Source organism: Chiloscyllium plagiosum, unplaced genomic scaffold (assembly GCF_037043375.1).
Source record: "Chiloscyllium plagiosum isolate Xiang-an unplaced genomic scaffold, Cpla_swu_hap1 HiC_scaffold_14, whole genome shotgun sequence".
NCBI classification, from domain to species: Eukaryota; Metazoa; Chordata; class Chondrichthyes; order Orectolobiformes; family Hemiscylliidae; genus Chiloscyllium; species Chiloscyllium plagiosum.
In genome coordinates this window covers 16,024,584-16,048,230 of record NW_028270152.1, presented here as the reverse complement: position 1 = coordinate 16,048,230, position 23,647 = coordinate 16,024,584, and the positions used below count along the sequence as shown (strand labels likewise).

The 23,647-nt window shown below is 44.1% G+C and overlaps 1 protein-coding gene across 5 annotated transcripts in view; it reads left to right on the top strand.

The window, feature by feature from the left end:
• elk1 (ETS transcription factor ELK1) overlaps window positions 1-23,647 on the top strand; it is a 108,797-nt gene that overhangs the window by 60,308 nt on the left and 24,842 nt on the right. Inside the window, exon 2 of one of the 5 annotated variants that reach the window (XM_043707664.2) lies at window positions 7,148-7,281. The exons of the other annotated variants lie outside the window; for them this stretch is intronic. The gene's annotated coding sequence lies outside the window, so the exon portion shown is untranslated. The remainder of the gene's footprint in view (window positions 1-7,147; window positions 7,282-23,647) is intronic. 5 annotated transcript variants of the gene reach the window in all.

Genomic DNA, 23,647 nt, shown 5'->3' with positions numbered 1-23,647 from the left:
AACTCTACAAGTCCCTGATGAGACCACACTTGGAATATTGTGTCTAGTTCCAGTCGCCCTACTTTAGGAAAGATAGAGGCTTTGGAGAGGGTGCAAAGAAGGTTTACCAGGATGCTGCCTGGACTGGAGGGCTGGTCTTATGAAGAAAGTTTGAAAAGGCTGGGACTTTTCTCTTTGGAAAGAAGGAGGAAGAGAGGTGACCTGATCGAGGTATACAAGATAATGAGAGGAATAGGTAGGGTCAATACCCAGAGACTTTTCCCCAGGGCAGGATTGACTGGTATGAGGGGTCATAGTTTTAAGATATTAGGAGGAAGGTATAGCGGAGACATCAGAGGTAGGTTCTTTGTGCAGAGAGTTGTGAATGCATGGAATGTGTTGCCAGCGGTGGTGGTGGAAGCAGAGTCATTGGGGACATTTAAGCAACTGCTGGACAGATTGATAAATTCTTGATGTCACAAGGAATTAAGGGCTACGGGGAGAATGCGGGTAAATGGAGTTGAAATGCCCATCAGCCATGATTGAATGGCGGAGTGGACTCGATGGGCCGAATGGCCTTACTTCCACTCCTATGTCTTATGGTCTTATGCACATGGATATCAGTGAGTTGAGGGCTGCGTAGGTTGGGTTATTATCTTTTACGCTAGGATTAAACTTCGGCACAACATCGTGGGCCTAAGGGCCTGTTCTGTGCTGTACTTTTCTATGTTCTATGTGGCCAGTGCAGTTCTGAGGGTTCGCTGCACTGCCAGAGGTGTTGACTTTTGGATGAGTCAGAAAGTAATAGAGACATATGCCCGGAAACAGACCCTTCAATCCAACTTCTCTGTGCCAACCAGATAGCCTAAATTAATCTAGTCCCATTTGCTAGCATTTGGCTCATAACCCTCTCAACCTTTCCTATTCGTATACCCATCCAGATGTCTTTTTAATGTTGTAATTTTAAAATGGGGCCTTGTCATTGTACCCATGACACCATTCAAGGAGGGGCAAGGGAGTTTGCTGTGGTGGTCTGGCTAATATGTATCCCCAAACCATTATTGTGAAAACTTATTATCTGGTCATTTGTGTCAATGCACTTTGTGGATTTTGCTGTGTGCTTGGTTGCTGTACTTCCTAACTTACAAATGAGAACACACTTGAAAAGTCCTCCATTATCCACAAGTTTGAGGGGTGGAGACAGGCAGGGGTTGGGGGGCGGGGGTGGTGCGGTCGGGGCTTGTGGTAATGAAAGTGAAGATAGAAATACAAATGCTTTACCATTTAATAAAGTAGACCTATGTGAGCCTTAATCTTCACCTCAGGACTCTATTGGCTCCTTATTGACAATGGCACATTTGTGGACATATGATGCTGTGGTCAGACAGTTGTAACCTGTGGTAATGGAAATACTAAATCCCTCCTTTACCACCTTGACAATCACCTGATGAAGGAGCGTCGCTCCGAAAGCTAGTGTGCTTCCAATTAAACCTGTTGGACTATAACCTGGTGTTGTGTGATTTTTAACTTTGTACACCCCAGTCCAACACCGGCATCTCCAAATCATTACCACCATTAACACTGTTGCTGTCTTTTGTTCTGGGACCCACTAGCCCCTCTGTTAACACCATAAGAAAACAACAATTTCCATCTCCTTTCAGTTCTGAAGAAGTCATATCACACTCAAAACATTAGCTCTGTTTCTCTCTTCATGAACGCTGTCAGATTTGTTCTCAGGTAAGTATAACACTGGTTCCTGTACAAGGCGGACAGAGTGCAGAAGAATTAGTTAAAGTATTAACCAAATCTCACTTCTCTTTTGGACACATGTCCAGTATATGTGTGAGTGATTCACAACTCGGAAATGTGAGCTGGCCGGCATGAAGGTTAAGAGTTGAGTGGAGCTGTAGGAGGTGGGGACTTTCACTGGGGATTTCCAGATTTTAGTTTATGGCCACTTCAAAACCATAACAAGTGAATGTGAAAATCCAAAGTCATAAATTTTGATTCGGAATGAGCTGTTAAGAAAACATAGCTAAAACCTCATCCCCAGTATGTGGGGTTTCAGGTGCAACACTGACTGAATACCAGATGGTGGAACTTGAACTCAGTAAAAAATCTGGAATTAGAATCTAGTGTTGGCCATTAAACCATCGTTGATTATTGGAAAAATCGATCTGGTTCCCTAATGTCCTTTAGGAAACTGCTGATTTTACTCCGTCTGGCCTACATGTGACTCCAGACCCATAGCAATGTGGTTGACTCTTAAATGCCCATATGGGCAATTAGGGATGGGCCACTGGTACCCTTCTTCTGTGAATAAATCCTGAGTCCTTAAGGACATGGAGCTATACTTGCAACTCTTCTCATCTGCACAGCAAATATGGCACAGAAACAGGCCATTCAGCCCAACCAGCCCATGTAGTTAATGCTCCATTGGACCCTCCTCCCATCTTTCTTCATCTAAATCTAACAAAATCTAAAATCTCAATCTAAGAAAACTTCTGTTCCCTTCTCCCTCATAAGTTTGTTTCGTGTAACTTAAATGGACTAGGTACTATCAATTTTGAAGTAACATAGAAACATAGAAATTAGGTGTAGGAGTAGGCCATTAAGCCCTTTTGAGCCTGCACCACCATTCAATATGATCTTGCAATCTTAGTACCGCATTCCCGCTTCTCTCCATACCCCTTAATCCCTTTAGCCACAAAGTAAACGTCCAGCTCCCTCTTGAACATATCTAATGAACTGGCCCCAACAGCTTCCTGTGTGAGAGAATTTCACAGGTTCACAACTCTCTGAAGAAATCCTTTCTCATCTCAGCCCTGAATAGCTTACCCCTTATTCTAATATAGGTCGAAGAGCCAAAGATATCACCAAAAATGAAGGTTGCCACAGACAATGCATTTAAAAGTGAACTATCAGCATACGTCTTGGTGGTTGTCATGGACCAGACCAGACTCTCTCAAAATGTTTTAAGAAGGTAGCCCAAATCCCAACTTTTCTTATTTTAAAGGGCAGATGTAAAATAGATATTCTACGAGATTGAAGCTGGTCAAGCAACTCAGCTTTAAACAAAACAGAATTTATTTAAACGCTTCCATTGAAACTTTAACAAAAGAAAAACAGAATTTAGAATAACTTAAACTATTTGAAAACCCAACTGACTCTATTGCAACTTAATGAAGCTGTTCCAATCCCTGCAACATCCCGTAAACACACCCTTTGTCAAAAGGTAAATTCAAATAAAGGTTTTTACAGGCAGGAGAGATTTCAGAGAGAAAGTTCAGGCAAGAAACATCTGTTGAAGCCTGGAACCTCTTTTCACTGTAGCTGCTTCTCTAGGACCCCAGCAGTTTTTTGACTGCCTACTAAAACTAAACCAAGCTAGAAAAAAAACTGAACTGGGAGAACTGGCCACTCCCCTACCATTGTTTTCAAGTAACCATTTCCAGTCAAATTGACACCTCTGCTTTTACAACCCCATCTTGAAAAAAACCCAAGTGCACCATAGTCTTGTTAAAGGGTCGTCACACCATCTTGAAATACCATCAGCTTCTGCTGCAAATTGGTGCCTGTGTGTTAAACTTACAACTTTTTGTAGCACAGCGAGTATCGCTTGCTTGATCCATTATTAGATCCGTTATATCAATCAGTAAAATATGTGGATTGGATTACTTACAGTGTGGAAACAGGCCCTTCAGCCCAACAAGTCCACACTGACCCGCCGAAGCGCAACCCACCCATACCCCTACCTTTACCCCTTTAACCTAACACTATGGGCAATTTAGCGTGGCCAATTCACCTGACCCTGCACATCTTTGGACTGTGGGAGGAAACCGGAGCACCCGGAGGAAACCCACGCAGACACGGGGAGAACGTGCAAACTCCACACAGTCAGTCGCCTGAGTCGGGAATTGAACCCGGGTCTCTGGCGCTGTGAGGCAGCAGTGCTAACCACTGTGCTACCGTGCCGCCCATTATATAGTATGTGTTATATAGTATGTTGTGGCTGGAAGTGGCTGACCAGGAAAGTCTCCCGGTCCTACTGTATTGGAGGTCACACTGGTGCGTGTGGGATGGGCTTGAGCATCAACCTGTTTGGTCCCTTCATGAGCGCACCTCCGTTGGTCATCAAGTTGTGAGTTGTCCGTACCACAATTATGTGCAAAAACATGACTTTTGGGGACATCTTATATGTGGTGTCAACCTATATGCTGTGAATTACAGAACTTGCTTCAGCCACTTCCTGGCTTTAGGAAAGCAATTTCTTCAGAATTCCCTTTTACATATTTTATGTTGATGGCCTCAATTTATGCTCTTTTCAATAAGAGGAAATATTTGTCTCTAACAACCCTATCAATAGTTTTCATACTTTTCAAGACCTCTAGTAGGCTGCCCTTCCGATCAAGAGAGAAGAGCCTGTCACTTCTTTCCTGACACTAATGGAGATGTGGGGCAAATGCTAAGGAACTGGACAGGGCTCAGATCCATCCCATTGGATACACATCACTTTAGTGCTGAGTGTGACCAACTGTTGGGGCTTGTCAACTAACTTATGGAAAATATGAACTATAACATGGGAAACCTCTTGCGATATTTTATAATGTTAACTATGTTATATACATGCATGTTATTGTTGGGGCAAGATTTCTGGGATTGTTTGCAGGTCTGAATAATACATGGCATTTTTATAGAGGAATGTAGCAGGTGGATAATAATCCAGTCCCTTTATCAATTGGAATCTCGGATATGGGCCAAGTTAGTTGGAATGTCAGCTTTTGTTTACAGTGCAGGGTCTGTTTCAGTGCTTCTGCAGTGTTGATGTAGTCAAACTGGAAATGCTGCAATTGCTGGGAATTTGAATACTTTTCTTTGTGAACTAAGCAGCAGACAATGAATGGTGGCTGACTGCCAGTAGTTACAAACTGACCACTGTTAGCTTGCTGTGGAGTTAATGCATGACAATGGGCAGCACGGTGGCTCAGTTGTTAGCACTGCTGCCTCACTGCGCCAAGGTCCCAGGTTCGATTCCAGCCTTGGATGACTGTCTGTGTGGGTTTCCTCCGGATGCTCTGGTTTCCTCCCACAATCCAAAGATGTGCAGGTCAGGTGAATTGGCCATGCTAAATTGCCGATAGTGTTGATGCATTAGTCAAAGGGAAATGGGTTTGGGTGGGTTAGTCTTTAGAGGGTTGGTGTGGACTTTTTGGGGCAAAGGGCCTGTTTCCACACTGTAGGGAATCTAATCTAATCAATACAATGAGTGGGAGATGTGTCCTGTTCTCAGGGTAGGCCCTTATTGCCCCATTGTGTGCCAATGCTTCAGCCTAATCTCTTTTTTTCTTAGTTGTCGTCAGTGAAGCTTTTGCTACTGGCTTCCAGTTTCAGGGACAGGGCAAGGTGACATTCGTACTGGAATCGAACCCACGTAGTTGGTGTTAATCAGAAACGTAGGCCACCATCTTGCCAGCCAAGCTAGCCAGCTCCTCCTTCACGTATCTAACAAATGAAAATGTTCAAGGGGTATTTTGGACTCAAAATTTAATTTTATCATCTCGATGCCCCCTTGACATTTCTCCAGGGGTTGTCTGTCACAATGTTCTGGGAATTAATGTTCAAATCCTGGTGACTTCAGAGCAAATGGTGACCCTGTGGTTGAATATGTTCCTCGGGGACCTGGACAAAGAAGCTGTGAACCTGATTGATTTAACAAATGGAAGTGACTCCTAAACCATAGGAAATAGCCATCATTCCTGTCATTCTCCTAATGGTTCTAATTTTTCACTGGTGTACTGGGACGGCACAGTGGCTCAGTGGTTGGCACAGCGCTCGATTCCACCCTTAGGAGACTGTCTGTGTGGAGTTTTAGCGTGGGTTTCCTCCGGGCCCTCTGGTTTGCTCCCACAGTCCAAAGATAAGCAGTTTAGGTGGATTGGCCATGGGAAATGCAGGGTTACAGGGATAGGGTAGGGTGGGGTGAGTCTGGGTGGGATGCTCTTTAGAGGGTCGGCGTGGACCTGATGGGCCGAATGGCCTGCTTTCACACTGTAGGGATTCTGTGGTAACATGCAAGAGAGACAAATTCCATTCACATGCCAGGGGATGTTGCAGTGGGGATGTAGTGATGATTTCATTGTGGTCCAGAGAACCAGACTAATATGGTCTGGACTCAGTTCAAATCCCACAATGGCATCTGGTGGAATTTAAATTCATCTAATAAAATCTGGAATTGAAAGCTAATCACAGGAATGGTGACCATGAAAATTATCGTATCACCATAGGCGCCCTACAGTGTGGAAAGTGGCCATTCGGGCCATCGAGCCTGCATTGATCCTCTGAAGATCATTCTACCCAGACCCAGCCCACCACCCTATCCACAGAACCCTACGTCTATAATGGCTAACACGCCCGTAGTTACTATGGGCAATTTAGCATGACCAATACACCTAACCTGCACATCTTTGGACCATGGGAGGAAACTGGAGCACCCGGTGGAAACCCACGCAGTCACGAGGAGGATGTGCACACTCTGTACAGACAATCGCCCAAGGCTTGAACTGAACCCAGGTTCCCAGCAGTGTGAGGCAGCAGTGCTAACCACTGTGCCACCCGCAAACATTGATTGTTACAAAAGCCCATCTGATTCACTGGTTTCCTTTAGGAAATCTAACCTGGTCTGACTTGCATTTGATCCAAGTTCCCTCTGATTTCTCCAGCTGCTGAGCCAAATGGTGGGACAGATGGGCCAAAGGGCCTCTTCCATATTGTATAATTCTATGATTCTAATGCTGAGCTGTAGCAGTGGCTACAGAAACCAGCAATGAAAGTGTTGACCCACTGGAACGTCTGGGTGGGTTGCATGTGACTCTGGACATAATGTGGTCGACTTTTCATTGCCCTGTGAAATGGCCTCACGAGCCATATGAACTGTAGCAGTTTAACAAGATGTGTAACAAATGTTGGCCTTGTCAGCAATATTGACATCCCATAAAGAAAGCATACAAGGGAATACCCACAAGCAACTTGCCCAAATGTCCACTCTGAGCCCATGGGCTTCTGACTTAGCCTGTTACATTAGAGGTTTACTTACCTTAGGAATACAAGTCTCTGTTTATTGCTGAACAGGAAGACATGTTCGCCTAAGCTATTTGTTTTCATTCATTAGGTCAATAAGATACAAATGTCAAATGATTGCAAAAGTACAGAAGAATAAGAAGCTGATTGATGAGCAAGCCAACTCTGGTTGAGGCATTGCCTTGGAGAAAGCAGTGGTGATCTATAGATTCCCCAAGCTTTCAGGTAAATCAAAAAGATCCAGAATTCGTTTACAAAAAGTAGATCCCTGGGAATGAATTTATGTTATAATGAACTATGCTATAAACAAGCATAAATGAACTATGTTATAAATTTTACTTAAATTTGTTTTCGTGTATCTATTAGCCCAATCAGGATTGTTTAACAAATATTGTTCATCACATCTAACAATAGATCTCTTTTTGTTGGAAACAATTCATAATGGCAGAATTGAGTAGTTAAGCATGTGTTGATCAAAATTTGGAAACCCGTGAATGTATATAAATTGGAATATGTTGACTAGGATTGATCGAGCAGATTTTGTGTATAAATACAAGTTAGTACTGTGATGGAATACTTCCCACTCGCCTGGATAAGTACTGCTCCAAAAATGCTCAAGAAGCTTGACCCACCCGTGATAGAGTATCCCGCTTGATTGACACCACATCCACAAACATTTACTCCCTCTACCATTGATTCCTAATAGCAGCATTGTATACCATCACAAGATGCACAGCAGGAATATACCAAGGCTTCTTTGACTCACCTTACAAACCCATGACCATTTCCACCTAGAAGGATATGGGCAGCAGATATGGGATTATGGGAGCCTGCAAGTTGCCCTCCAAGCAACTCACCGTTCTGACTTGGAGACATAATCGCTGTTCCTTCACTGTCACTGAGTAAAATCCTGGAACTATCTCCCCAGGTGCAGTGTTGGTCTACCAACAGTTGTTCCAGAAGGCAGCTCTCCACCACTCCCTAGGGATGGGCCAGAAATGCTGACCCAGACAGTGATGCCAACATCCCATTAAAGAATCCCATGGAAAAATAAATTGGAATACGTTGGCTTGGGTCAATGATGTTAATGAAAGTGGATGTGCAGATCATTATTTTTGACAATAACAACAGTGACTTTGAAGAAGGTGTATGTGATAAGTGCAACGCTGAAAGTGGCATAGTGCTATAATGATTCAGAGCAATATCGAGAAGTCCCACATCATGTTCAGAAATAGACAACCTACCCATTTAAGCAGAATCCTTCATGTGGTCAAGCAGAACGGGATTAAAATAAAGCACGGCATCATTTTCCTGGCCTTTTGAAGCAAAAGATGCCTGTGGCTGACTTGATTTAAATTGGACCTCAATCCTCTTGGATTGCTCAGTGCCATCATCGCACCAGTTTGGGTTGCTATGCAGATTAGGGGCCAGTAACAAGACTGGTTTTAATAAGCCCCATTCTTAGTTTGAGGGGAATTGGGAGATCAGCAGACACTTGTAAATCGTGGTTTCACACTAATAAGGGGATTGACTGAAAATCATGGCATTACTGTTTCTGACACTGAAGTGGAAGGGATCATTTACAAAAGGGTTTGTGTGGCACAATAGTTGCAATCCTATACTTGGACTAGGAGGTCTGGCTTCATATCTCGTCCATTCCAGTGGTGAATCATAACATGTCTGAACGTGTTGACTAAAAAAACACCAAGGAAGATGCGTCACTTGAGTAAGTTGCTCGAGGGCTAATAATTAAGGGTGGCTCAGCGGTTAGCACTGCTGCCTTACAGTACCAGGGATTTGGGTTTGATCCCTGCTTCGGGCGACTGTCTGTGTGGAGTTTGCACATACTCCCTGTGTCTGCATGGGTTTACTCCGGGTACTCTGGTCCCCTCCCATGGTCCAATGATGTGTAGGTTAGGTGAATTGACCATGCCAAATTGCACTTGGTGTTTAGGAGTGTACACGCTAGGTGGATTAGCCATGGACAATGCAGGGATAGGGTAGGGGGGGTGGGTCTGGATGGGGTGCCCTTTGGTGTGGACTCGATGGGCTGAATAGCCTGCTTCCATACCACAGGGATTCTACTTAGAAGTTATTATTTTTGTTTGTCATGGAGCATGGGCTTTGATGGCTAAGTCAGTATTTGTTGTCAATCCCAAATATACGAAATAGGAGCAGAAGTGGGCCAGTTAGTCTCTTGAGTTTGCTTGTCCGTTCAGTAGGGTCTAGTTGTATTTTGAATTTCACATTCCCATCTTCTTCCGATGACCTTTGATCTCCTTGGGAAACAAGAATCGATCTACCTCCACCTTAAAGGTGACACCTGCCTTCTGAGATAGAGTCCCAAAATTGTTCAACCCTCTGACAAAAATAATTCCTCCTCACGTCACATCTCAAAGGGTGGTCCGTAATTGTAATTGTCTTCTGAAGAGAGACAAAGTGGCTGAGGTCTACACTCTCTGGAGCTTAGAAGAATGAGAGAATTCTAATTGAGCTATATAAGATGCTAGACGGGATTTACAAAGTAGGCAGAGAGAAGATTTTTCTCCTTGTGAGGCAAACTAGAATGTGAGGTCATTGCTTTAGGATTTGGGGTAGCAGATTTAAAATAGAGCTGAGAAATTATTTCTCTCAAAAAGTCCTGAACCTGAGGAATTCACTGCCTCAGAGTGTGATAGGTGCCGGGACGTTGAATAAATTTAAGGGAGCTACAGTCAGAATTTTAATTAGTAATGGGTTGAAGGGTTATGGGGAGTGGGCAAGAAAGTGGAGTTGAGATTAAATAGTGGAGCAGACTTGAGGTAGGTATGAATTGCCTAGTCCTTCTCTTGGTTCTTATGAAACCGTGCCTTCTAGTTCTGGGCTCACCCACATGAGGAAACCTTTTCACATCCACCTTTCAAGATCTGTTTGGACCTTATACACTTCAATCAAGACACTCCTCTCTCTCTCTCTCTCTCTCTCTCTCTCTCTCTCTCTCTCTCTTCTAAACTCCAGCTGAGATATGTCCAGCCTGTCTTAACCTTTCATCATAAGTCAACTCACTCTTTTCAGCTCTCCATCTGTTAAACCTCCTCTGAACCACCTACAATGCATTTATATCCTTCTTTAAATAAGGAGACCAAAGCAGCACATAATATTCGAGACGTGGTCTTCACGAATGCCTGTGTAACTTCAACATACGATCTCTATTTACACATTGAGTTTCTCTTAATAAGGTATAGCATCCCAGTGGCCTTGATGACATGCTGTTCCTGCATACTAACATTCTGTAACTCGTGCATTAGAACATCTAGATCCCTCTGCACCTCAACATTTTTCAGCCATTCTGTGTTTAAGTATTGCTCTATTTTTTCATTCTTCCTACCAAAGTGAACAACTTCACATTTTCCCACATTATACTCCATCCTCCCCCTCACTCAGCTGATCTGTGTCAGTCTGCAAACTCTTTATCTTCTTCAAAACATGTTTTCTGACCTATCTTTGTCATCTCCAAATTTAGATTCCATGTCTTCACTCCCATCATCCAAGTCATTGCTGCAAGTTGCAAAACATTGAGGTCCCAGCACTGACTCCTACAGGTCTCTACTCATCACATCCTGTCAATCGGACAAATATCCATTAATGCATACTCTCTGTTTTCTGTCAGTCAGCCAATTTTCTGTCTGTGCTAGCAGGCTACTTCCTACGCATGAGCTTTCATTTTCTTTAATAACCTTTGTAGCGCCTTATCAAATGCCTTCTGGAAATCCTGTTTATCCACACTGCATGTTACTCCTTCAGAGAAGTCTAATAAATTTAATTAAATATGATTTCCTCTTTATGAAACCCTGTTGTCTTTTCCTGATTACTGGAGGTTTTATAAGTGCTCTGCTTCATGTCCTTAATGATTGATTCGAGCACCCACCCCTACTCCCCCAATTAAACAAGACATCAAGCTAACTAGCTTAAAGTTTCCTCTTTTCTTCGATTCTTGTTTAGGGGGATTATATTTGCTACTTTTCAGTCTGATAGAACTTTTCCCGAACTTGGGCAGTTCTGGAAAATTAATACAGCTACAGTAATGATTCATGAATGACCTCATTCGAAAGTCTAGAGTGAAATCCATCTATACCCAGAAACTTGCCACACTACAGCTCTACCAGCTTGCTTAGTACCACTTCCCAAATTCATTGTAATTTGACAATGTTCCTGCTTCCCTTCCATCATCTAATTTATTGCTCCTGCAATTTCTTTTGTGTCCTCTATAGGGAAGATAGAAACAAAATAATTGTTCATTCCATCTACCATTTCCTTATTGTCTACTGCTAACCCCCCATTCTCATTATCTAGAGGGTCAGCACTCACTCACTCATTTCCTTTTTAAATACCTATAGGAACTCTTGCTGTTCCTTTTTTTTGTTTTACATTTCTAGCTAGATTCTTTTAATTTCTCCCTCCTAATTAAGTTTTAGATATCCTTTGCTTTTACTTGTGTTTTGATTTATCAGCAAGTCAAAAACATGGAAACAGACCCTTCAGTCTAATTCATCCATGCTGACCAAGTTCCCCACACTAAACTAGTCCCATTTGCCCGTGTTTGGCCCATGTCCCTCTAAACCTTTCTTATTCATCTACCTGTCCAAATGTCTTTTGAATCTTGTGACTGCATCTACCACTTTCTTTGACAGTTCATTCCACATACGATCTACTGTCTGGGTGAAAGTTGCCCCTCAGGTCCCTTTTAAATCTTTCCCCTCTCATTTTAAACCCATGTCCACTAGTTTTGAACTCCCTTGCGCTAGAGAAAAAACATTTGCTATTCACCTTATCTATGCCTGTGGGAAAATATCTGCCCCATCCCCCCCCACCCACCTACCCATAGTTGACCCACACAGAACATTAGGAAGCAAACTTGCCAAACTATACCAGAAACACCCAGAATGCCTCAGCAGTGACCAAACAGGCTGACAAGTGAATCCAGACAGCACTTGTAGACAAGGGAATACACTTCCCAAAACACATTAACAATACACTGTCAACACAGCTGTCCCAAAGCTCCAAGGGCAGACTCATAACACAGCAATACTAAAGCCACACAAGGAATAGGTCAGATGGAGAGGCACCACCAAGGACCTTGCTCCCAGGACAGGAACATTAGAACCACCTTACTGTTTCAAAAGAGACATTTTCACCTACCTGCAAAGAGAGCTGGAATCTCCTGATCCCATCAAGGACTCATTGATGCTGTCAGGGTGTTACATTGTTTCGGTAATCAGAACATTCTCACGATAACTGTTTTTCAATTATCATCATTGGAACTGGATTACTTAATTTCCAAATACATTGTATCTTTCCCCATTTTAATTAACCTCATTGTACAAGATTTCTATAAAACCTGGCTTCATCCTCAGCTGGAAGAAGAGAATTGATTAGATTAGATTACATTACATTACAGTGTAGAAACAGGCCCTTCGGCCCAACAAGTCCACACCGACCCGCCGAAGCGAAACCCACCCATACCCCTACATTTACCCCTTACCTAACACTACGGGCAATTTAGCATGGCCAATTCACCTGACCCTGCACATCTTTTGGACTGTGGGAGGAAACCGGAGCACCCGGAGGAAACCCACGCAGACACGGGGAGAACGTGCAAACTCCACACAGTCAGTCGCCTGAGGCGGGAATTGAACCCGGGTCTCAGGCGCTGTGAGGCAGCAGTGCTAACCACTGTGCCACCGTGCCGCCCACTAATTCTCGGCTACCTGGACAGACTATCTGTGCTGTTTCAGCTTAGTCAATTTCTCTTCCGTGGGTACTAATAAACTGCTTGTCAATTTCACTTTGAACTGTGCTTTGTGATCTAATTTCTCTGACAATGCCCCTCATGATTTTATAAACCTCTGTAAGATCACACCTCAACCTCCCATGCCCTAGTGAAAAATGTCCCAGTCTATTCAGCCTCTCCTTATAACTCAAATCATCCAGTCCTGGTAAAATCTTTCTAAATCTTTTCTGACCTGCTCATCTAGCACTGTTCGTTGGTCTCTCGTAAGGTTTCATGCTTTCCCTGACGACTTTAGTGAACCATGGATGGTGTGTTTTCACTTTACAATTTTTCTTTGCAGTCAGAATATACTTATTATGAATGTTCTGAAATATATGTTAAATGTTTGCCACAGAATCTTTCCTAATATATCCCTAGCCCACTGTTAGCTTTCATGTCACATAGGTGCCTTAATTTTAATTTAAAACACAAGTCTTAGGCCCAATTTTCTCCCTTTGAATCTAGATATAGATTTCAATCACATTGTGGCCACTGGTACCCAAATGTGCCTATACTCTGAGATCATTTATTAATGCTGCCATGTTACAAATGTAGTGGTTCCAGAATGTGCTGCTCTAAGAAAATATGGCAAAGATATTTTATGAATTCCTCATCCAGGCTGCTATTGCTAGTCTGCGTTTTCTGAATTTTCAGTCAATTAAAGTCACAAATGACTAGTGTCCTCAGTTCATCACAAGCAGCCAACATTTCTTCATGTTTACTTTTTCCTACATTGTGGGTACTGTTACGGGGCCTATAAACCACTCCCACTAATTAATTTTCTCCCCTAGTATTCCTCATCACCACTCAAACTGATCCTACATCCTGATTTCCTGAATCAAGGTAATCTCTAACTATTGTACAAATGCCATCCTTGATTAGCAGTGCTACCCCTCCACCTTTACCTAGCTTCATTCTTTTTGAATGTAATTTATTCCTCTATATTCAGAATGCAATCTTTATCACCCTGCACCAATGTCTCTGTAATCGCTGTCAGATTATATTTATTTACTTTAATGTGTGTCAACAATTTGTTTACTTTGTTTTATAAATGCTGTGCCCCTTCAGATACAGACCCTTTTGTTTTCTTCTGTTACCTTTTTAGCATCAAGTATTGATTGTTGGTGCCTTCTTATGTTTTGCCTGTCTGTACCTTTCTGCCATATTTTGACCCTCAGTTCCCATATTATTTTCCTCTCTTTCGTTCTCTCTACTCTTCGATAAGTTACTTGTCCACACGTAAACCCTTGTCCCCATATTCAATTTAAAATAATCACTACATCCCTGGATATTTGCTTCACAATAAAAGAGGTCCCAGCCTGGTTCATGTGCAACTCTCCCATCCATTCAGTCCCCACTTTCTCTAGTACTGGTACAAGTGCCCCATCAACTGGAGCCTATTTCTCACACTAATCCTTGAGCAATGTATTCACCTCTCCAATTTTATGTGTCCCATGCTAATTTGCATGTCTCAGGTCATAATGCAGAGCTTAAAACGCTTTGAGGTTCTACTTTTTAATTTAGTGCTGAACTGTTTATGGAGAATCTCTTTCCTGGGTCTACGTGTGTCACTGATACTCATGATGATTGGATCCTGCCCCTCCCATTGCAAGTTGCTCTCCAGCCCTGAGCAGATGTCCCCAGCTCTGATATTGGGCGGGCAACACCACCGTCAGGAATCACATTCTTTGTGCCAAAGATGGTGTCAAATTCCTTCACCAGACAGTCCCCTCCTACTGAACTGCTTGTTGCTTCGCCCACTTGCATGGCTTCCTGGATGACAGATAAAGGTTGTTTATTTGTTCAGCTTGGTTAGAGATCATTTGATAAAACCTTTAGGAATATGTCCACTGGAGTTGACAACCTTAGGCTGTGCTAGATGCAAGATTTCTGCACTGGGAAACCTAATAAAGGGTTTATTGTATGTCTAGTCTCAGGTTGATCATCAATGTCTAGCTAGCACTGTCAGCTTGACATGTTGATACTAGAACAGTGAACATTACAGCGCAGTACAGGTCCTTCGGCCCTCGATGTGCCGACCTGTGAAACCAATCTGAAGCCCACCTAACCTCCATTATAATCCACATGTTTATCCAATGACCATTTGAATGCCCTTAAAGTTGGCAAGTCTACTACTGCTGCAGACAGGGCATTCCATGCCTTTACTACTCTCTGAGTAAAGAACCTATCTCTGACATCTGTCCTATATCTGTACAACCCAGATGGCCTCCTTCTTCAAAGACCGCAATTTCCCCCCAGACGTGGTCGACGATGCCCTCCACCGCATCTCCTCCACTTCCCGCTCCTTCGCCCTTGAGCCCCACCCCTCCAACCGCCACCAGGACAGAACCCCACTGGTCCTCACCTACCACCCCACCAATCTCCATATACAGCGTATCATCCGCTGTCATTTCCGCCACCTCAAAACGGACCCCACCACCAAGGATATATTTCCCTCCCCTCCCCTATCAGCGTTCCAAAAAGACCACTCCCTCCGTGACTCCCTCATCAGCTCCACACCCCCCACCATCCCAACCTCCAATTCTGGCACCTTCCCCTGCAACCGCAAGAAATGTAAAACTTGCGCCACACCTCCCCCCTTACTTCCCTCCAAGGCCCCAAGGGATACTTCCATATCCGCCACAAATTCACCTGCACCTCCACACACATCATTTATTGCATCTGCTGCACCCAATGTGGCCTCCTCTATATTGGGGAGACAGGCCGCCTACTTGCGGAACGTTTCAGAGAACACCTCTGGGACATCCGGACAAACCAACCCAACCACCCCTTGGCTCAACACTTCAACCCCCCTCCCACTCCACCAAGGACATGCAGGTCCTTGGACTCCTCCATCGCCAGACCATAGCAACACGACGGTTGGAGGAGGAGCACCTCATCTTCCGCCTAGGAACCCTCCAACCACAAGGGATGAACTCAGATTTCTCCAGTTTCCTCATTTCCCCTCCCCCACCTCGTCTCAGTCAAATCCCTCGAACTCAGCACCACCTTCCTAACCTGCAATCTTCTTCCTGACCTCTCCGCCCCCACCCCACTCCGGCCTATCGCCCTCACCTTGACCTCCTTCCACCTATCGCATTTCCAACGCCCCTCCCCCAAGTCCCTCCTCCCTACCTTTTATCTTAGCCTGCTGGACACACTTTCCTCATTCCTGAAGAAGGGCTTATGCCCGAAACATCGATTCCCCTGTTCCTTGGATGCTGCCTGACCTGCTGCGCTTTTCCAGCAACACATTTTCAGCTCTGATCTCCAGCATCTGCAGTCCTCACTTTCTCCTCCTATATCTATCACCCCTCAATTTAAAGCTAGTCATCACCATCCGAGGAAAAAGGCTCTCACTCTCCACCCTATCTAATCCTCTGATCATCTTGTATACCTCTATTAAGTCAGCTCTTAACCTAGCCTTGTCCCGGAGGCAAGTGGGATATGGTTGTGTGTTCTAATTGGAGACTGGCCACTCAGTTCAATAGTGATGAAGCATCTGCATAGTTAGAGGTGTTTTCATTTGAAATAATGGTTTAAATAAAACAATTCATGGCACCATGCAAAGAGTAAATTGAGTAAAGCCAACATACCTCCCTCTCAGTAATAAACTCTGTGGTCTGTCTGTCATATTTTCAAAAATACAAGGATATTCCTAATGACCAGGTAGTCCAGAACCAGGGGTCAGTTTGAGGATACAGGGTTGGCCATTTAGGACTGTGATGAGGAGAAATTTCTTCACCCAGAGAGCGATAAGCTAAGGAATTTTCTGTCACAGAATGAGGTTCAGGTGAAACTGCTTCAAGGAGATGGATGTAGTTTTTAGAGCTAAAGTCAAAAAGTTAAAAAAGAAGGTATATAAAAGGTTTAGGAAACTGAAGACAGACAGAGCCCTTGAAGAATTTAGAAAAAATAGGGAAGAACTTAAACAGGGAGTTAGGAGGGCTAAAAGTGGCCACGATACATCCTTTGCAAAAATGTTGAAGCAAAATCCTAAGGCATTTTACACACACAAGGAGCAAGAAGGAACTCGGGAAAGGGTGGGTCCACTCAAGGACAAAGGAGGGAATTTATGTGTAGATTTAGAGGAAGTGGATGAGGTCCTTCATGAATACTTTGCATTGGTATTCACAAAGGGGAAGGACATGGTGGATGGTGAGTGTCGAGAAGGGTATGTTGGTACTCAAAACCATGTTGTTAGAAAAAAGGTGTAAGGTGCTTTGAAAAACATTTAAGGTAGGCAAATCCCCAGTACTTGATGGGATCTATCCCAGAATTCTGAGGGAGGCAGGTGAGGAAATTGCGAGGCCTTCTACAAAGTGCAGGGATCCCCTGTAGTCATTCCCCTAAACAATAGGTATACCGCTTTGGATACTGGTGGGGGGGACAGCCTAGCAGGGGTAAGCTGCAGTGACCGGGTCTGTGGCGTGAGGTCTGGCTCTGAGACTCAGAAGGGAAAGGGGGAGAGGAGGAGAGCGCTAGTTATAGGAGACTCTCTAGTTAGAGGGACGGACAGGCGATTCTGTGGGCATGGGCGAGACTCTCGGATGGTTTGTTGCCTCCCGGGTGCCAGGGTCCGTGACATCTCGGACCGTGTCTTCAGAATCCTTAAGGGGGAGGGTGTGCAGCCAGAAGTCGTGGTGCACGTTGGCACCAACGACATAGGTAGGAAGAGAGGTGGGGAGGTCATTCAAGAGCTCAGGGAGTTAGGCTGGAAGCTGAAAGCTAGGACAGACAGAGTCGTCATCTCTGGGTTGTTGCCGGTGCCACGTGACAGTGAGGCAAGGAATAGGGAGAGAGTGCAGTTGAACACGTGGCTGCAAGGATGGTGTAGGAGGGAGGGCTTCAGGTATTTGGACAATTGGACTGCATTCTGGGGAAGGTGGGACCTGTACAAGCAGGACGGGTTGCACCTGAACCAGAAGGGCACCAATATTCTAGGGGGTAGGTTTGCTAGCACTCTTTGGGGGGGTTTAAACTAATTTGGCAGGGGGATGGGATCCGGACTTGTAGTCCAGCAAGTAGGCTAGCTGTTTGTCAGGATGTCCAAGTGTGTGGGGAGGCTGTGAAGAAGGTAGCACTGACAGGGAATACTTGTGGACACAGAGATGGGTACAAGTGCGTATACTTCAATGCAAGGAGTATCAGAAATAAGGTCGGTGAACTTAAGGCATGGATAGGTACCTGGGACTACGATGTTGTGGCCATCACGGAAACGTGGATAGAAGAGGGACAGGAATGGTTGTTGGAGGTTCCTGGTTACAGATGTTTCAGTAGGATTCGGAAGGGTGGTAAAAAAGGAGGGGGGTGGTGGCGTTGCTAATTAGAAATGGTATAACAGCTGCAGAAAGGCAGTTCGAGGGGGATCTGCCTTTAGAGGTAGTATGGGCTGAAGTCAGAAATAGGAAAGGTGCAGTCACCTTGTGGGTGTTTACTATAGGCCCCCCAATAGCAGCAGAGATGTGGAGAAACAGATTGGGAAACAGATTTTGGAAAGGTGCAGAAGCCACAGGGTAGTAGTCATGGGCGATTTCAACTTCCCAAATATTGATTGGAAGCTCTTTAGATCAAGTAGATTGGATGGGGCGGTGTTTGTGCAGTGTGTCCAGGAAGCTTTTCTAACACAGTATGTAGATTGTCCGACCAGAGGGGAGGCCATTTTGGATTTGGTACTCGGTAATGAACCGGGACAAGTGATGGGCTAGTTAGTGGGTGAACATTTTGGTGATGGTGACCACAATTCTGTGACTTTCACCTTGTTTATGGAGAGAGATAGGTGCGTGCAACAGGGTAGGTTTTACAATTGGGGGAAGGGTAATTACGATGCTGTAAGACAGGATCTGAGGAGCATAAGTTGGGAGCATAGGCTGTCGGGGAAGGATGTCGTGGAAATGTGGAACTTTTTCAAGGAACAGATACGACGTGTCCTTGATATGTATGTACCGGTCAGGCAGGAAAGAAATGGTCGTGTGAGGGAACCTTGGTTGACGAGGGAGGTTGAATGTCTTGTAAAGAGGAAGAAGGATGCTTACATAAGGTTGAGGAAACAGGGTTCAGACAGAGCAGTGGAGGGATACAGGATAGCCAGAAGGGACCTGAAGAAAGGGATTAGGAGAGCCAAGAGAGGGCATGAAAAATCTCTGGCGGATAGGATCAAGGATAACCCAAAGGCATTTTATGCGTATGTGAGAAACATGAGAATGACGAGAACGAGGGTAGGTCCGATCAAGGACAGTAGTGGGAGACTGTGTATTGAGTTGGAAGAGATAGGAGAGGTCTTGAATGAGTACTTTTCTTCAGTATTTACGAATGAGAGGAACCGTATTGTTGAAGAGGAGAGTGTGAAACGGACTGGTAAGCTAGAGGAGATACATGTTAGGAAGGAAGATGTGTTGGACATTTTGAACAACTTGAGGATAGAGAAGTCCCCCGGGCCTGATGGGATATATCCTAGGATTATGTGGGAAGCAAGAGAGGAAATTGCAGTACCGTTGGCAATGATCTTTTTCTCTTCACTGTCAACGGGGGTGGTACCAGGGGACTGGAGAGTGGCGAATGTTATGCCCCTGTTCAAAAAAGGGAATAGGGATAACCCCAGGAATTACAGGCCAGTTAGTCTTACTTCGGTGGTAGGTAAAGTAATGGAAAGGGTACTGAGGGATAGGATTTATGAGTATCTGGAAAGGCACTGCTTGATTAGGGACAGCCAGCACGGATTTGTGAAGGGTAGGTCTTGCCTTACAAGTCTGATTGAATTCTTTGAGGAGGTGACGAAGCATGTGGATGAGGGTAGAGCAGTGGATGTAGTATACATGGATTTTAGTAAGGCATTTGATAAGGTTCCCCATGGTAGGCTTATTCGGAAAGTCAGGAGGCATGGGATAGAGGGAAATTTGGCCAATTGGATAGAAAACTGGCTAACCGGTCGAAGTCAGAGAGTGGTGGTAGATGGTAAATATTCAGCCTGGAGCCCAGTTACAAGTGGAGTTCCGCAGGGATCAGTTCTGGGTCCTCTGCTGTTTGTAATTTTTATTAATGACTTGGATGAGGGAGTCGAAGGGTGGGTCAGTAAATTTGCAGATGATATGAAGATTGGTGGAGTTGTGGATAGTGAGGAGGGCTCTTGTCGGCTGCAAAGGGACTTGGATATGATGCAGAGCTGGACTGAGGAGTGGCAGATGCAGTTCAACCCTGCCAAGTGTGAGGTTGTCCATTTTGGAAAGACAAATAAGAATGCGGAATACAGGGTTAACGGTAGGGTTCTTAGTGAGGTGGAGGAACAGAGGGATCTTGGGGTCTATGTTCATAGGTCTTTGAAAGTTGCCACTCAGGTGGATAGAGCTTGTAAGAAGGCCTATGGTATATTAGCTTCATTAGCAGAGGGATTGAATTCAAGAGTCGTGAAGTGATGTTGCAACTGTACAGGACTTTGGTTAGGCCACATTTGGAGTACTGTGTGCAGTTCTGGTCGCCTCACTTTAGGAAAGATGTGGAAGCTTTGGAGAGGGTGCAGAGAAGATTTACCAGGATGTTGCCTGGAATGGAGAATAGGTCGTACGAGGATAGGTTGAGAGTGCTAGGCCTTTTCTCATTGGAATGGCGAAGGATGAGGGGTGACTTGATAGAGGTTTATAAGATGATCAGAGGAATAGATAGAGTAGACAGTCAGAAACTTTTTCCCCGGGTACAACAGAGTGTTACAAGGGGACATAAATTTAAGGTGAAGGGTGGAAGGTATAGGGGAGATGTCAGGGATGGGTTCTTTACCCAGAGAGTGGTGGGGGCATGGAATGCGCTGCCTGTGGGAGTGGTAGAGTCAGAATCTTTGGTGACCTTTAAGCGGCAATTGGATAGGTACATGGATAGGTGCTTAAGCTAGGACAAATGTTCGGCACAACATTGTGGGCCGAAGGGCCTGTTCTGTGCTGTATTGTTCTATGTTCTATGTCTTTGTATCCTCTGTAGTCACAGGAGAGGTCCCAGAGGATTGGACAATAGCCAATGTTGTTCCTTTGTTTAAGAAGGGAAACAGGGATAATCTGGGAAATTACAGGCTAGTGAACCTTATGTCAGTAGTTAGGGAAACTTTGGAGAAGATCCTTACTCAGGATTTACTCAGGATTTGGAAAAATATGGACTTAGTAGTTATAGCATGGCTTTGTGCCAGGGAGGCTGTATGTCACAAACTTGATTGAGTTTTGGAGGGAGTGACAAAGATATTTGATAGGGGTCGGGGGGGAGATATTGTCTACATGGACTTTAACAAGGTCTCTGATGGCAGGCTGACACAGATGATGAAGTCATATGGGATTCATGGTGAGCTGGAAAGATGGATGCAAAACCGACTTGGTCATGGAAAACAGAGCAGTGGGAGGATGTTTTTCTGGCTGGGGATTGGTGACCAGTGGGGTTCCCCAGGGATCAGTGCTGAGAACCCTTTTGTTGATAATATGGATAAATTATTTGGAAGAAACTGTAAATGGCCTGATTAGTAAGCTTGTGGGCAACACAAAGATTGGGGAGCTCTGGATAGTGAGGAGAATTGCCAGGGAATACAGCAGCACATGGGCAGAGAAGTGGTAGATGGAATTTAATCCAGACCAATGTGAAGTGATGTATTTTGGAAGATTGAATGCAGAAGGGAAGTATACAGTAAATGGCAGAACCCTTGGGAGTATTAACATACAGATAGTTATAGGTGTACAGGTCAATAGTTCCCTAAAAGTGGCAACGCAAGTGGATAAGGCAGTCAGTCAGGCATATGCAATACTTGCCTTCATTGGTTGGGGCATCAAGTATAAAAATTGGCAGGTCGTGTTGCAGCTGTTTGAACTTACATTAGGCCACGTTTGGAATATTGTGTACAGTTCTGGTCGTCACAACAAGGATGTGGAGATGGTATGGATACAGTTTACCAGGATGTTGCCTGTTTTGGATGGTATTAGCCATGAGGAGACGTTGGACAAATTTGGTTTGTTTTCACCTGAATGTCGAAGGATGAGGGGCAATAAGAGGGATACAGACAGCATAGAGACGAAATGTTTTTAGTTTAGAAAAACATCATGGTTCAGCACAGACTTGGTGGGCCAAAGGACCTGTTCCTATGCCATACTGTTCTTTGCTTGAAAGCAATCAAAGCGTATGGGGGAAAAGTGGGGACAAGATACTGATTTGGATGTTTGGCCATGATTAATTTAAATGGCGGAGCATGCTCAAAGGGCTGAATGGCCTAATCCTGCTGCTATTTTCAATTTTAATTTGTACCTGGAATACTGCGGCTAACAGGACTAGCATTTACTACCCACCTTTGTGAAGTTGGTGAGTCTATATGGTCTTGGATATAACTGAATGGTTGATACACTATTTCAGACAGAAATTAAGACTTCTTGTGTCTGGGGCATATGGGCCAGATTGGGTAAAGATGACCGATCTCTTTCCCTAAAGGGCATGAATGAACCAGATGACTTTTTATGGTAGTCCAGTAATTTCAAGGTTCCATGTGACTTACACTGACATTTTAAAGGCCAGCTTTATTTAAGCAGCTGAATTATATCTGCCAGTTGCAAAGATGGAATGAGCTTGAAGAGTCGAAATGACTACCCTTTCTGCTACAACCCAAGGTGGGATTCAAACTCAGCTTATTTTCAAATTATTATCACAGGTCCTTGGTGTACAGTCAGATAACAATCCCTCTGCTGCAATGTTAATAATGGTGATGTGGAGGTGCCGGTGTTGGACTGGGGTGAACAAACGACCCAAGCTTATAGTCCAACGGGTTTATTTAAAATCAAAAAGCTTTCAGAGTGCAAACCTGTTGGATTATAATTGGATGTTAATGATGGCTTACTGTTAGGACTTCTGTAATCATTGCAGTAAAAACATTGTGGGCAGTGCTTACACAGGGCAATAAGGTGCAATCGAATGCATTTGTTAAATATTCTTGATTCACAATAATTATCACGTCTATTGTTTATGGTGATATTATCAGATGTTTACCGGGGAAACGATAAGTAGTGAACGATTGACTAAAGTGCACCAAACTGGGTTTTTTTTAGGCTAAACGAGACCTTGCTCTGAAGGACAGTAGAAACAGGTGCTATTGAATTTGCAGTGTTTCATGCACTGCTAGAGCAAAGGTGCGAAGAGACATTGTGCACAGAGTGCTTCCTGTTGTTAATAAAGGGCAATGCTTTCTTTCTACCTCCGCAGTTGCAGTCCTTGTGTTGTTGCACATGTCATCTGAACATTCACAGTGCAGAGCTGAACAAAGGAAACCAGCTAGGTTCCTTTTGTAATGTGTCTCGATATTAGCAGGCCACACTCACCACAACACAATTGGCAAGGACTCTTCAGAGAGGTCAGGTTTTTCCTGTGGGATCTTGTAAAAACTAGAATAATTTATCTCTCCCAACCCTTCATGAAACAAAGCTTTCGCCTGTGACAGTGTACAGCGAAATACCAGCTTAAGGTCATGGTCTGAGCTGCCTGAGCTGATCTCGAGCCTAGATGTACTAAGTAAGTATAATTGGTCACTTAAGGCTTACATTAGTGAGGAAGGAAGGAAGTCAGTCAGAGAATGCAGTGCAGATTCACTGGAATGATGCTGGGGTAAAAAATAGTAAATTATGCAGGTAAATTGTATAGATTCATGCATTTATTCTCTCAAATGTGGACATGTAAATTGGTAATCTAATTCAGGTGTTTAGGACGACTGGGAGATTTCATTATATTAAAGGTGCAATATAAATACCAGTTGTTGTTAGTGTTGTATCTCAGCAG